The sequence below is a fragment of the Gossypium arboreum genome, chromosome 9, assembly GCF_025698485.1.
Source record: "Gossypium arboreum isolate Shixiya-1 chromosome 9, ASM2569848v2, whole genome shotgun sequence".
Classification (NCBI taxonomy): Eukaryota; Viridiplantae; Streptophyta; class Magnoliopsida; order Malvales; family Malvaceae; genus Gossypium; species Gossypium arboreum.
In genome coordinates this window covers 12,769,587-12,786,056 of record NC_069078.1, presented here as the reverse complement: position 1 = coordinate 12,786,056, position 16,470 = coordinate 12,769,587, and the positions used below count along the sequence as shown (strand labels likewise).

Here is a 16,470-nt window from a genome sequence, read left to right as displayed (position 1 = left end):
AGCTTAAGTGTCTAATAAGAGAGGATTTAAAAGGCAATTAGACCCAAAATTTATTTGGGCTGGATGGCAAGGGCATGAAATCAGCAGGAAAATTGACAAATTAAGAGCAAAATTGGAATATTACAAAATTAACTAAATAAAACTAGGACTGAATAGGAAATATCTAGATTTCTCTTCCTTTCTCTTCAATTCCAGCGGCTAAAAATGCCATAGGAGGGTTCTCTAAGCTGGTATTCCATAATTTTTGCACCAAGTGAGTTAATCCTTGCCTTTTTCTTGTAATTTTTGTATTTCGAAGACTTTTACAACTAGGTCCTACTATTAAATTCATTAGTTTTTGATTTCATGGATGAAATTGAAAGTCACCATAGTTGAGTGCTGTAAGTTTATGATGAAATGGAATGAAATTAAAGCTTTAATTTGTTTATGAGATGATTTTATTAGGTAATTTCAATAGAAATTGATTTTTAGGACCTAATTGTGAAAATATTTGGAATTAAAGTCTATTGCTGAAATTTTGATTCCTAAAGGTTGTAAAATAGTTTAAGGTGATAGAATAAAGTGTTAATTGAGAAAAATCAGCTCAATTGAGAGGCTAATTGAGTAGGGACGAAATTGTTATTTATTAAAAGCTTAGGGGAAAAATGGTAATAAATAGCTTGCACTAAAACAATATTGGACAGCAGCAGTAGACTAACTTTGAAAAATCACCATAAATTGTAGGAATCTAATTAGAAGATGAAAAAAATATGAAATTAAAGCTTACTGACTCTAGTTTCTCATAGAAGAAATGTGCAAGCAATGGGTCTGTAAATTATAAGATATAATGAATTTTGTGAGACAAGGTCAGAATGAATTTGAGTTCCCCTGTTATGACTTTGAAAAATCATAAAAAATTGAATAAAAATAATTAGGGGCTTAAATTTATATTCCTAGAATCCTAAATGAGTCTATTTTCAAGAGAAATAAACAAGAACATCATCCGAATTCTGTATGAAGAGATAATTAATTTTTAGTGAAGAAGGGTCAGAACTATCAAACAGCAGAATAGGGGTGACTTTAACGAATAAACTGTACTTATTGGATAAACCAAAAATTCTGAAAATTTTATGGTAAGAAGATATATGTGTCTAGCTTAAAATTAACATATCTTAATTTGGAGTCCCGTAGCTCGAGTTATAAATAATTTAGTGACTATGACTCAAATAGATAGCTTTGAATAAACTATAAATAATAATAATGAAATTATAGAAATTGTTGCATATGAACATGAAATGTATTAAATTGATAATTAAATTTATTTATTTAGATCCAGAAGAGTCAAATACGAAGCTAGATCGAGGAAAGGAAAAATTTCAGGATTAGTAGATTTTTGTACACGAACAAGTATCAAGGTAAGTTCATGTAACTCGAATTATATTCTTAAATGCTTGAAATGTATGTTATTGATGTGAATATGATTTGAAAGTTCATTGTATGAAACTTTATGAAACATTGATATATTTGATAAAAAGGGGAAAGAAATCTGGGTTGAATGAAAGGAAATTTCGATGGATCTCTGAAAAGGAATTGACGGTAAAAAGGATCTAGCCCGGACGGGTGATCCTATCCTGATATAGTCCTCTCGAAGAATATGTGGAAAATGGATTTAGCCCAAATGGGTAATCCAAATTAGGGTTTGAATTTAGCCTGGACTGGTAATTCAGATCCAAGCTCATTAGAGTAATTGTCATTGCAGGGGATTTAGCCTGGACTGGTAATCCCGACAATACTCTAAGAGTTTATATTTACAAGGGATTTAGCCTGGACTGGTAATCCAACTGTAAGGATGAGGTTCGCGGGAGTGTGCTCTTTAAAATGGAAATGTGTGCACATGTATACGAATTGACGGACCCAAAAATTTTACACTAAAAGTTTTCCTATAAAAAATCCATCGAAATTCCGAGAAATTCAACGGGATAAATATGGAAAAAAAATAACAAGGGAATGGAAATCATGGTATTAATGAGCTCATCAATCATGATATATATTATTGGTACATGAAAATTATTGTACTAACTTGAATGTTGAGTTTGTGCATGTTAAGGTAATAATGCATTGAATGGATATAGGAATGTTTATTGTATTGTATTGAAAATATTAGGTAAGTATAATTCTTGTTACTTGAGCTTACTAAGCACAAAGTGCTTACCCTGTTCATTTTCCCCTGTTTTGTAGTGTTAAGAGCTTGGAGGTCGGATTTGGTTGGAGACACATCACACTATCAACCTCAGGATTTCGGTATATAAAGAAACTTTATTTTGGAAATCAATGGCATGTATAAGCTAATAAAGTAAATGTTAACGTGAAATGAATGTAAAGTTAGTCATTAGTATGGTTAACAAACCTAGTTTTGGGTATGTGATGACGTTATCTTATAAATATGCATGAATTTATCTTGAAAATATGTTGAATTGGTTTGGTTGATGTGGATTGGTCTTGATTTAATATTGTAGTGAAGGTTAGATATTTATAAAGGGGCTATATTGAATATAAAAAAAATTGTAAACTCCAGTAATACCTCATACCCTATTCCGGCAATGAATACGCGTAGGGGGTATTACACTTCCCAAGTGGAGTTTCGAGTCCCTAAGTAATAGTGAGTTTTTGTAACATCCTGATTTTCGGGTTTTTCGCGATTCTTGATATTTTAAGTAAATTTCTAAAATTTGGTATGTGATTATAGAATTCATAATTTGGGTATGTTAATGGGCTTATGGAAGGCCCATGAGTTGGCCAAAACCCGGTAGAATTTTTAAATTTTGGACTTAGGAGTTAGGGGTTCTGGCTAGGTGCCCTTATATTAAGTTGTGGGTAAAATGTATCACACAAAGAGCTTTGGTAAAGTGGCAAGGGTGACGCCACTAAGCTCCTAAAAAGGTGGCGTGTGGAGCATTAGGGAAGTCCTGGGTTCGATTCCCTGTGTTGGCAAATAAGAGGATTTATTTTTATGTGCAGGAAGGGTAAGTGTTGGAACCTAAGTGGATTACGTAAGAGGAGAGTTGGATCAAGTCAAAGGCATAAATTAAGGAGGGATAAGGGAGAGATTTTAGGGATTTGAGAGAAGGATAGAGCTTAGCCGTTTGGAAGGGAGATTTGAGAGGGGATTTTCGGCAGAAGGGTATTAGGTTAGTTAATTTCGGCATTAGGGTCTTAGGGTGCCGATTTCTTCTTTGGTATGTAGCCTTCTTCTCTTTTCTTTCTCCTCTTGCCGATTGTTCTTAAGCTAATCCCTCTCTTTTCTCTTTCGTTATTTCTTCCACAAACTCTCTACATCTTATTCTTCCTCTCTTTCGTTTATAGTAAAAGCCGAACCTATCATTCTTTTCATTGCTAACCGAATATCAACAAGCCAAATCCCGAAGGAGTCAAAGGAAGTCGATTGCTTTATAAAGGTATACACTTGTTCTTTTTCTTTTTAGCCGATTCTTGTTATTTTAAAAAGCCTTTCAACTCTTGTGTCAACACCCTTTTTGGTCCATAACCACTTTTTCTTCAGTGACCCAAAAGCCAAAAGCACAGCACCCTTGGGTAACTTGGTGGCGATTCGTAGGATCATTGTGGTACAGGTTACGCTAGTGTTTTAGAGTTGCATTGCGTTGAATCGGAGTTAACACGGATTGAAACCGTTTGGGTAAGTGAACCTTGGTAAGTGCTCGTAGCTTTAATCAATTCAATATTAGGGAGTTTAAGAAAACCGAAACCTCTCTAATTTAGGAGATGGCGAATATGGGCATAGACTTTATGGGGTCTTCTTTTAATATTTTTAGTTTATTTATTGAAGGAGCAGCAAGGTGTAGTGTCGTTTTGGAGTAGCTTGGATCGCCGGAGTAGCTAGGCCTAGTCATCAATCGCGACAAAGGTAAGGTGCCTAAGGCCATTATGGATGGTGGCTGAATGTGTAAGTGTTAATATTGGAAAGTTCTTATTTTGGTTCAATTATTGCGAGCTAATCTAGTTAACAATTGATTATAGGAGAAATCGCATAGGAGATCTCGTCAAGGAAAATCGCAAATCAGGTGTGTAACGAACCCTTTCATAGCTTAAAGCGATAAAATGCCGAAAAGCCGAAATGCCGAAATCCTGGCATTTCGAGGACTTGTGAGCAAGCGAACGCTCACTAGTTGGTTAGAATCGATGAGACGATGATCGAGAACGATGGAAACGGTAAGAATGTGATTTTTGGCGTTCTTGGTAAGTTGGGCCTCGAGGGGCCGAAGTGGGGCCCATTGGGCTTTCGGGCCCATTTGGGTAAAATTGGTAGAAAACGGAAATCTGTTAAATTGCATGATAAGACTATTAAAACCGTTATGGAATATAGGCTAAATGGGCTTAGATGACGAAATTGGCTAAGTAGGGCCCATTAGGGGTTTTAGGCCCAATAACTCGATTTCGCTAAAAATGGGCCAGAATCACTGTTTGCACCCATGAATTGTTAGTAATCGTTAATGAACATGGAAACCCTAATTTGTGGTAAAATTACATGATTACCCTTATACCATGAAAATGACCGTTTTGCCCCTAGGTAAAAATGACCATTATACCCCTAGGGTTTATGTATGATTTTAATACATGGGATTTTGATAAATATGGTATGTATGATATGCACATGAAATGTATGATATGCACATGATATGTATGATATGCACATGAGGTAATCATAAATGCATTGGGTTGGGTTTTTATATGGATGGAGGAAGTGAAAAAGGGCTTATGCCCTAGTTATCGAAAGGGCTTATGCCCCAGTTATAAAAGGGCTTATGCCCCAGTTATTGAAAGGGCTTTGGCCCCAGTTATTAAAAGAGGCTAGGCCTCGGTTATATGATAAAGCACTATCTTTGCCAAAGGAGAGTTTGGCGGGGTGGGTCGAGTTAATCCCACATGGTGTGTTGGTTGGTACGGGTGGAGAGTAGCGGATGGTGGGTTGAGTAGTCTCCCCAAATGGGTTGCATTCTTCATTGAAATTATATGTGACATTGAAATGGGCCTAAGGGCCATACCGCTCTGATAAAAAGGCTTCGCCCGAAATATGAAACATGAAAAAGCTTGACCCAAGATATGAAATATGAAATATGAAAAGGGCTACGGCCCAGTGCATGATTGAGATTGGATTTGGGCTTAGACCCAATAGGCCGTTATTGTTTTGGGCTCTGAAAGGGGCTTGTTGCACACTGATTTTCCAAACTCACCCCCTTCCTTAACCTTGCACGTGAGCCTTGATGTGGGGACTTGGGCCGGAGAGGATTCAGAGTGGCCACGGTGATCATCTTTGGGCTTTTAAATAAATGTTGGTTTTCATTTAATTTACTTTAATTATTCTTTATTTTGGGGTTGTAATAAGGCCAATTTTAACTTTCCTTTTATTTCTTTTCGAAATTATTTTAATTTTAATAACTTTAAGGATTGGCTAATAATTATCCAAATGGGCTAGACATAGGACGTGTTTTCAAAATGATACTTGTTTTCAAAATATCTCAACGCCACGATTAATCGATTTATCAAAGACGTCCACTTAAACAAATTTAAACTCGATATAACCAAGTGTGGCTATGGTTGTGGGCATGTCTAGGATTGGATCCAATTAAAGAGCTTGGTACTTAAGCAGCCTTTATGGCTCACCTCCTCTGTCTCGGATACCTACCTGGTGCCCAGCTTCCATACACTTGGTTAACTCAACAAAATATATATGGTTTTAAAACACTAAAACGAAACTCAGATTTTCAACTCCAATGTGGCAGGTCAGATTCAGCCATAACATCTGGGCTGGGTTTGGGGTGTTACAGTTTTGGAGCTCTTTATAACTATGATAGAGTCAGGAACTCTTTTAGAAAATATATAAGGAAGAATAATTACTCGATAGGAAATAGTTGAAATTCAAAATTTTTAAATAAAAATTATAAAACCTAATAAAAATAAGCTTAAAGAAAAATAAAAAGTAGTCCTAAAGCAGAATAAAAGTAAAAACATAAAATAATAAACAAAAGTTTTTAAACATCTTCATCGCTAGATGGTTCGTGAGGTGGGGGTGGAGATGAGATGTGGAAGTGCTGACAAATCTGGTGTAGTGTAGCATCAATGTGATCGAAGTGCTGAAAACATTGCTGCTCGAATCGAGTTAGGCGCTCAGAGATGTCAGCGTATGAAGCCGCCACATGAACTGGACGAGAGGGTGGTGGTGGCTGAGACGGTGGGTCCTCGTGACGTGGAGGGGAATCATCAATAATGTCCTCGGGAGCCTCCTCCTCGACGGATTGGGCGAGACGATACTAAGGAGGGAAGGTGCCACGTCATTTCTCGATCATCCTCATACTTAGCATGCTCGAGATGCCCTGTGGGGACATATAGCCCATGAGAGTGAGGGAGGATGATTGGGCTGCTGTGTTGAGGAGCCCGAAGTGCCGTGCCAATCGAGTCACGTAGGGGCCAATGGAGATGACCCCCCTCCGATGTCGCTCCGTTTAGTGGCGAATGGCGAGGGCAATAAAATAGGCGAGGTCGAGTACATGCCCGTTCGCCATGCTCCATAGAAAGTAGGTGTCGTGAGTGTTGACAACGTCGGTGCTCTCTCGACGTCCTGTCAAAGTGTGTGCCAAGATGGCGTATAGGTACCTCAAGGAGGGAGAGAGAGCTAATGCCTTAGAGCGACTCGGGTCGTAGGTGGCTGAATCGGGGACCAAAGCGTACCAGCATTTCGAGGGAGAGTAGTGGATGTGGCGACGGAGAGTGTCAAGGTCGTTCTCATCGATGAACTCCTCTATGTACAGGCCCAAATCTATATCAAACTCGGGCACACTCAATTGGCGAACTAAACTACCAAGATCGAACTGGACTGTTCCAGGATCATCAAAGTTGGTCATGACGTCCTGAACATGGAATGTCGAGCAAAGTTCAAGTGTGAGCTCAAGGTACGTCGACTCGATGATTGCAAAGAAGAGGTCCTATGGATTAGTTGTTAGGAGTGCTCGTACATCGTTAGCCAACTGGACTTGTTCTAGTATTGTCCAGTCAATGAAGTGGCCCACACTGAGAGGTCGAGCCCGTAGGATTTGGATTAGTTCCTCTTGATTGCCTGGTGGAAATTTGAGGAAGGGGTGGCGAATTTCTGCAGTAGGTCCCGAGGATGACGCCCCCTTCCATTTTTTTGAAACAGGGACAGCAGTCTTCTTTCCTCGTGAAGACGACATGGTAAACCTACAAGCAAAACCATTATTTCGTCGTGATGAATGTTCAAGGTAAGACGAAAACAAATTTAAAAAGACAAAAGTCATGAATTAAAACTAATAATTTCAGTCACAACTACTAGCAAACTTAATAAAAAACAATTAATTTTACGGTGTATCATTAGCATGATAATAGTATGAGTTTATAAAAAATGGCAAATAATTCCATGTAGTATATTTGATGGAAAATGTCAACCCAAAAGTTATGAGTATCTCTATTATCCTAACCATAAATATTCACTTTAAACTAGTCAAATGGAGCAGATAGATCATGCAATGAGTAAGAACTTCAACATGAAAAGGATGATAACTACTCTAGATACGAAGTTTGAGTGATAGAAAGATGAAAATAACATGAAAAGTGTAGATTACTATGATAAATAGCATTAGAAATCTATAAAATAAAATAGGAAAGAGTAAACAAACGCTAGAAAGATGAGAATGGGTGATCGCGTGATTCGTAACAAGTAATAAATATTTATAATGGAGATCAAACCTAGACTAACTATTATCATGACGAAATGGCAAGCGCACCTATCGAACAATAGTATAGTAATGGCAAGACCGAAATATCGTACCCAAGGGAACCAAAAGTACGAGTAATAACTATCTTTTTATTATCTAACCTAGAAATAAAGAAGGGTTGTTTATTAAACTAATTAACTAAACTAATTAACTAATTAAGCTAAAGTAAAGAGAAAAGTTGGAAAAAGGCTTGAAAAAAATTAATTTGATAAAGACGACACCCAAGGAGGAATCCACCTAGACTTCACTTATTTTCTGACTCTGAACCAGATGATTTATTCACTTGACTTGATCCGTGAGACTCCCTAACCTATGTTATTATCCCTTTCGAGACTAATAACGTCTAACCCTCAGTTGAATTAATCGAAATTTCTTTCTTAATTAAAACCCCTAGGGAAGCAGTAAATCACTCTACGGACTCCTATATTAGGTTTCACCCTAATCCGAAAAAATCTCGTAACCCTATTTCTAGGCGTTCGATCAACTCCGCTTAATTATGCCAAATCTACTATTAGACAGGGACTTTTGCTCCTCTACATAAGCACATCAAATCATGAATTAATACCCGGAATATTAACTCAAGCACTAAGAACACATAATTAAGAACAAATCAAGTATTTATCATATAGTTCAGATAATAATAACAAGATCCATTATAGGCTTCAACCCCCTTAGGTATCTAAGGGGTTTAGTTCATAATAAGATAAGAGTACATCTCAAAAGTATGAAAATAAATAAAGAAGACTCTAAAACCCTTGAAGGAATTCTGAGAGAGATCTTCAGTCTTGGAGTAGCTCAGGCTTTTGGGATGGATCGTCTGGCTTCCTTCAACTAATTCCTAGTGTGTGGTTCTGTATTCTGAAAAAGTTCTGGAAGTGGCCCCCCTTCTAGGTCATACTTAAGGTGTTTATATAGGCTTTGGATTGGCTTTCTTCCTCCCTAAGTACCTTTTTCTGTGTAAAATACAACTCTTTGAAAAAGGGACACGCTCGTGTGCCACGGTCATGTGACGTGTTTGCCAGGCCGTGTTTGATCCGTTAAATTACACACGGCCGTGTGGGTCAATGGCCAGACCGTGTGAATCGTGAGAGCCTTGGTCAACACCCTCGAAGGACACGGGCGTGTGAGCAGCCCGTGTGGTAAGGATTAGGTCGTGTAATCCTCTTGATTTGATCCGTTTTGTCCCTTTTTAGCTCGTTTTTGGCTCCTTTTGACTCTTGGTGCTCTCCTGAGTACAAAAAATAAAATAACTGGATTAAGAGCACTAAAATCCAAAAATCTAGTAGTAAACATCCATAAATATGCTAAGTATTTAGGGTAAAATTATGTATAATTTGGTGTTTATCAATGGGCATTGAAAATAGAGTTGGAGGCGGCGCACAGGCATGGCAGGGAGGCTGTGTGGACTTGCAGCGGCTAGGGTTAGGGATTTTGGGTGAAGAAAATGATAAATAGTGAAGGGTATTTATAGATTTTGGGCCACACGGCAGGGAACACGCCCGTGTTCCCCAATATTTGCTCATTTGATTCGCAAATTTTGAATTTAGGCGCGTCTGACAATTTCCCCATACCCGTGTACCTTGGGCGTGTTAGTACGCACGGCCATGTTTGTCTTTGTTTGCTTCTCCCACGTCCGTGTATGAAGGGCTACGCTCGTGTTGTTTTGGCAGGTTCACCCACAGTTGCTTGGCATAGGCATGTCGCACGCCCATGTTAATTTGACAGGTTCAACCATGGTTTCAAGGCACGGGCGTGTCGCACGCCCATATTGTTTTGGCAGGTTCACCGCAACATGGCCGTGGCGATTTATTGTAGCTCGTGCTGGAAAAATCTTGGCCCTGTTTCCACACGATCCTAAGCACGCCCGTGTGCTTGGCCGTGTCTGTATGGTAAACCTGTATTCAAGAGATTCGTTAGTAAGTTAGGTGTTAAACACTAAAATTGAAAGAAATTAATATAGTTAGTGCTCGGGTTACCTCCCGAAAAGTGCTTATTTATAGTCTAAGCTCGACTTACCTCTCCATTGAATGGTCATGGTGGTTTGAGGAGTTTATACTCCTCATTCCTGTTGTGAATTTCATCAAAGTAAGGTTTTAGGCGAGTATTGTTTACCTTAAAAGTGCCGAACTTGGGATGACTTACCTCGACTGTACCGAATGGGAAAATACTAAGTACCGTAAGAGGGATTTCTTCATTCGGTTTGGTAGTGGCAATGTGAGGATCTACGGCATCTAATAAAACTTTATCTCCAACCTTAAGTTGATTCGGAAAGGTATTGAGATTATTCTGGCATAGTTTTGGTTTATCGTATGTTCTCAGTTTATGTGTCCGCCTTCATCTAGCTCCTCAATTTGTAGCCTTCGTTCTTCATGAATAGGTCCTCTACTATTGCTTGAAAATGGCTCATGTACTTCCTTCAAACTCATTTTCTGCAAAGTAGGTTGCACCAGATTGCCAGTTTTAGTAGATTGGTTTAGACAATCACCTTCAATTTTCAATGTGTTGCCAGAATTGCGAGCTTGAAGGGTGATTGTTTCGTCTACCACACGAAGTGTGAGCTCACCTGTGCCAACATCAATAATCGTTCTAGCAGTTGCTAAAAAGGGCCTTCCTAAAATCAAAGGTGTGTTGCTATCCTTCTCTATGTCTAGAACAACGAAGTCAATAGGAAATATAAATTTATCGATTTTAACTAACAAATCTTCAATAATACCCCTAGGAAATCTTCTAGTTTTATCTGCTAATTGAATGCTCATCCTAGTCTGTTTGGGTTTCCCAAGACCTAGTTGTTTAAACATTTTGTAAGGCATGACGTTAATCCTAGCCCCTAAATTAGCTAATGCATTATTAACATCTAAACTACCAATTAAGCAAGGAATTGTAAAACTCCCTGGATCTTTCAATTTGTTAGGTAGTTTATTCTATAGAATAGCTGAGAAAACTGCATTTAGCTTCACATGCGAAGCCTCGTCCAACTTCTGCTTATTTGCTAAAAGCTCCTTTAAAAATTTCATTGTGTTTGGCATCTGCGATAGAGCTTCAATAAATGGTAAGTTAATATGTAATTTTTTTAAGAGTTTAAGAAATTTACCAAATTGTTCATCTAAGCGGTCTTTCCTTGTCGCTTTAGGGTATGGCACACGAGGTTTGTATTCTGTACTTACCAGTTTCTGCTAATTGTGGTCTACCTTACCTTTACCTTTGCTTATCTCAGTTTCTTGCCTTGGTTCTGGTTCAGGTGTGACTAACCCTTCCTCATCTTGACTAGTAATTGCGTTGAGTTGCTCCCTTGGGTTAGATTCTGTGTTGCTTGGCAAGCTACCTTGTGGTCGTTCAGAAATCAACTTGTCAAGCTATCCAATCTGAGTTTCGAGCCCTTGGATTGATGCTTGTTGATTCTTAAGTGCTATCTCGGTATTCTAAAAATAAGTTTCAGACACCGATATAAATTTTGTAAGCAACTCCTCAAGGTTCGACTTTTTCTCTTGCTGGTAAGGAGGTTGTTGAAAACCCGGAGGGTGTTGAAAACCTGGAGGGTTGATTTCCTTGACCGTCCCACGAGAAATTGGGATGGTTCCTCCAACTTACATTATAAGTGTTACTATATGGGTTATTTTGGGATCTAGAGTTACTGTTGCCCCTATATTGGACTTGTTCCTCCTCAATGCTAGGGTTGAAGGGTTGATATTTTGTGCACGCTCCTCCTCTATTCAAATCACACCTCATCATTGGATGTACCTGAGTAGAACCACACAAACCGTTAATCTTTTTATTTAAAAGTTCTACTTGGTTAGATAGCATAGTAACCGTGTCGAGTTTGAAAACACCGGCTGCTTTCGTCAGCTTTGTTCTCATAACTTGCCACTGATAGTTATTCAGTGACATCTCCTCAATAAATTCGTAAGCTACCTCAAGGGTCTTATTATTGATAGTTTCTCCAGCGGCTGCATCAATCATTTGCCGAATCGAAGGATTCAGGCCATTATAAAAAGTTTGAACCTGTAGCCAGAGTGGTAACCCGTGGTGAGGACACTTTCTCAAAAGGTCCTTGTATCTCTCCCATGCATCGTAGAGTGTCTCTAAATCCATCTACACAAAAGAAAAGATATCATTACATAATTTAGCCATTTTAGCCGGCAGAAAGTATTTTAACAGAAACTTTTCGATCATTTGTTCCCAAGTAGTAATTGACCCTCATGGTAACGAGTTCAACCATTGCTTAGCCTTATTCCTTAACGAAAAGGGAAATAACCGAAGACGTATGGCATCATCAAAAACACCATTGATTTTAAATGTATCGCAAAATTCTAAGAAATTTGCCAAGTGAGCGTCGGGATCTTCATCCTGCAAACCATCAAACTGAACAAACTGTTGTATCATTTGAATTGTGTTAGGTTTCAATTCAAAATTGTTTGCAACAATAGCAGGTCTAACTATACTTGAGTCAGTTCCTGTTAAATTAGGTTTATGATAGTGCACGGAGCAGGATTTTGATTAACAGCAATTGTAGAAGGTAGCAGATTTTCTTGGTTTTCAGCCATCTCCTCGGTTGGGGTTTGAATATCATCCTCTTACTCGTTCTCTGTGTATCTTAAGCTTCACCTTATTTCTCTTTGGTTTCTGCGAACTGTGCGATCGATCTCACTGTCAAAAAGTAATGGTCCTGACGGGTTTCTTCTAGTCATAAACTATAAGAACCTGCCAGAAAAAGGGAAAAAGAAGAAATAGTAATAAAAATTAGAATAAAATTTAAATTGCAGTAAAAGTAAATGGCTAAAGTAATAAAAATTGAGTGTTCCTAATATCTTAGTTCCCCGGCAATGGTGCCAAAACCTTGATACGTGATATTCATGACAAGTTTTAAATATCTATAATGAATCGTTCTTGACAATAACTATTATCACGATGAAGACAAGTGTACCTATCAAACAGTAGTATAGCTTTAGCAAGACCGGATTATCGAACCCAAAGGAACTAAAAGTACTAGTAATGACTGCCTTCTTATTATCTTGCCTATTAATAATGGAGTTTGTTTTAACTAACTAATTAACTAAGCTAAGAATTCACAGAAAATAGAATTAGGGAATTACTTTTGGAAAAACGATTGAATTAAGACAATACCTAAGGAAAAATCCAACTAGACTTCACTTGTTATTTGACTCTGAATCGGACGATTTATTCATTTGACTTGATCCGTAGAAATCCCTAAGTTATATTATTATCCCTATTGAGACTAACAACGTCTAACCTTAGGTTGAATAATTGAAATCTTTTTCTAATTTACTCACTAAGGTTGCATTAACTCGGTCTATGGATCCCCTTATTAGGTTTCACCCTAATCCGAAAAAATCTTGTCACCCTCTCTCTAGGCGCGCAATCAACTCTGCTTAATTATGACAAATGTACTTTTAGACAGGGTCTATTCCTCCTCTGAATAAGAGCTTACATTGAATTAATATTCTAGAATATCAAGACAAGAATTAAGAACACATAATTAAGAACAAGTCAAATATTTATCATACAATTCAGATAATAATAACAAGATCTGTCTTAGGTTTCATTCCACTTAGGTATTTAAGGGTTTTAGTTCATCACTAGAAAGGTAAACATCTCAAAAGAATAATGAATACAAAACATAAAGAAAAACCCAAAACTCTTGAAGGGAAATTGAGGGAAGATTTTTAGTCTTGATGATGAATCCGACTTCTGAGATGGATCAATCGGCTTTCCTTGAGTAGTTCCCTGCTTCCCTCTCTGTGTGTCTTTTTCCTCCTCCTCTAGGGTGTATTTATAGGCTTTAGAATGCCTAAAAACCCTCAAAATTGGCCTTTTCCAAATTGGACTAAACTTGGGCTCGGTAGGGACACGCCCGTGTGACACGCCCGTGTGACACACCCGTATGCGATTACTTCAGGCCATGGTCAAGCCTGTTAATAGGCACGGGCGTTTGGTCCACTCGTGTGAGTCATGCTTCTATTTTTCCAAATTGACACGGCCGTATAGTCTGCCTGTGTGAGGAGGTCCAAGCCGTGTTGATTTCGTATGTTGGCCCATTTTCTCTATTTTTGGCCTGTTTCTCATTCCTTTCACTCTTCTATTCTCACCTAAGTATAAAATATGAAATTAAGGCATTAGGAGCATCGAATTCACCAATTTTAAGGAAAATCATCCATAAAATGTGCTAAGCATGGGATAGAAATATGTATAAATTACGGTTTATCAAATAAAAAGTTTTTAAACATCGTCATCGCCAGATGGTTCACGAGGTGGCGGTGGCGATGAGATGTGAAGGTGCTGACAAATTTGATGTAGAGTAGCATTATTGTGATCAAAGCGTTGAAAACACTGCTGCTCAAATCGAGTAAGGCGCTCAGGGATGTCAGAGTATGAAGCCACTGCATGAACTGGACGATGGATGGGTGGTGGCTGAGATGGTGGGTCCTCGTGCTGTGGAAGGACATCATCAGTAATGTCTTCTGGGTCCTCCTCCTCGGCAGACTGGACTAGGCGGTACTAGGGAGGGTCAACTCCATGTCGTCGCTCGATCATCCTCATATTTAGCATACTCGGGATGCCCTATGGGGACATCTGGCCGATTAGAGTGAGTGAGGATGCTTGCATCGCCATGTTGAGGAGACCAAAATACCGTACCAGTCGAGTCACATAGGGGCCAATAGAAATGACTCCTCTCTTATGCCGCTCCGTCTGATAGCGAATGGTGAGGGTGATGAAATAGGCAAGGTCGAAGACGTGCCCATTCGCCATACTTCATAAAAAGTAGGCGTCGTGAGTGTTGATGATGCCAGTGCTCTCCTGCTGTTCTGTCAGACTATGGGCCAAGATGGCGTGCAAGTACCTCAGGGATGGGGCAAGGGCCGATGCCTTGGAGCGACTAGGGTCATAGGTGGCCGAAGTAGGAACAATGGCCCTCTAGTAATTGGAGGGAGACAAGTGGCTGTGGTGACGGAGGATGTCAAAATCATCATCGTCTATGAACTCCCCTGTATAAAGCCCCAAAGAGACGCCGAACTCAGGTACGCTCAACTGGCGGACTAAACCACTGAGACGGAACTGGACCATTTTGGGATCACCGAACTCTGTCATATATGCTTGGAGGTGGAAGGTTAAACAGAATTTGAGTGTGAGCTCGAGGTACGTCAGCTCGACAATCTCAAATAATAGCCCTCACGGGTCAGCCATTAGAGGGCTTGGACCACGTCAGCCAGTTGGATTTGTTCAAGAGCGGCCCAGTCAATACAGTGGCCCACACCTAGGGGTCGGGTCCGTAGTATTTGAAAAAGTTCCTCCTATGGTCCCAGTAGGAATTAGAGGAATGGGTACCTGATTTCAGCAACAGGACCCGAGGATGACGTTGCTCCTTTCCTCTTCTTCGAGGGGGTACAACAGTTTTCTTGTCGCATAGATTTGACATAATATCTGCAATGAAAACATGAGGTTATAGGAATAATCCGCGTGAATGGAAAAACATGCAAGTATGTTAAAACTAAATACTAATATTTCATGGAAGTTTTCTAACTAAAGGGATAATCTATTGAAAAACAACCAAAGTCCTAATAGATATATCAAATCATTATTATGAATATAAATACGAGAATGATGCTAAGGGACATAACTAGTGGATGCATGCATATGAAAATGATAATGAATGATGGTTTCATAAAAAATGGCAAAGAACTATCATTAGAACTATGAAGATAACGGCTAAATAAAACAGGAATAGATCATAAATTTGGAAAAGGAATGAAGATAGTAAAGAGAAAAGAGTGAACAAACGCAAGAGTTTGCTTGAGGGAAGAGCTTGGGTCGTCGATGGTGGTGTTGTGGTCGGCGCACGGGCGTGCTAGGGTTAGGGATTTTGGAGAAGGGGATGATGAATAGTGAGGGGTTTATATAGATTTTGGGGCACACGGGAGTGCCCCGTGTTTTTCTCGATTTTTAAATTTGGGCACGTCTAAAATTCGTCCCACGCCCGTGTTCTTTGGGCGTGTTGGTTCACACGGCCGTGTCGCATGGTCGTGTCCTACTTCGTTTGCTTCTCCCACACCGTGTACAAATGCGCACGCCCGTGTTGGTTTGACAGTGTCGACCATGGGTGGTGGGCACGGACGTGTCACACGCCCGTGGCAACTTATCGCATCCCGTGTTAGGGAAAAAATTTGCCATGGTTTCACAAGGCCGTATCGCACAATCGTGTCTCCTTCTGTGGTGTGAGCACGGCCTAAGACACGCCCGTGTGCCTGGTCGTGTGCTTTTGTAAAACCTGTATTCAAAGACTAAGTTAGTGGATAGATGTTAAAAACTAAAATTTTAAAGAAATCAATACTATTTGTGCTCACGTTGCCTCCTGAGAAGTGGTTATTTAGAGTCTAAGCTCGACTTACCTCTCTTTTGCGTGATCATATTGGTGCGAGGAGTTTACACTCCTCATCCCTGCTATCAATTTCATCAAAATAAGGTTTTAAACGAGTACTATTTACCTTAAAAGTGCTGAATTGGGGATGAATTACCTCGACTGTGCCGTATGGAAATATGCTGAGTACCGTAAGAAGGATTGCTCCGTTAGTTTCAGAAGTGGCAATACGAGGGTCTGCTGCATATAGTAGTACTTTGTCTCCAACCTTAAGTTGTTTTGGTGAAATATTGAGCTCGTCATGGAATGGTTTTG

The 16,470-nt window shown here is 39.3% G+C and overlaps 1 non-coding gene across 1 annotated transcript; it reads left to right on the top strand.

Moving 5' to 3' along the window:
• The first annotated feature begins 11,799 nt into the window (after positions 1-11,799).
• LOC128281304 (small nucleolar RNA R71) lies at positions 11,800-11,906 on the top strand. The gene has a single exon (XR_008271517.1). It is a non-coding gene; the product is annotated as a small nucleolar RNA R71 (small nucleolar RNA).
• The last annotated feature ends 4,564 nt before the right edge of the window (positions 11,907-16,470 follow it).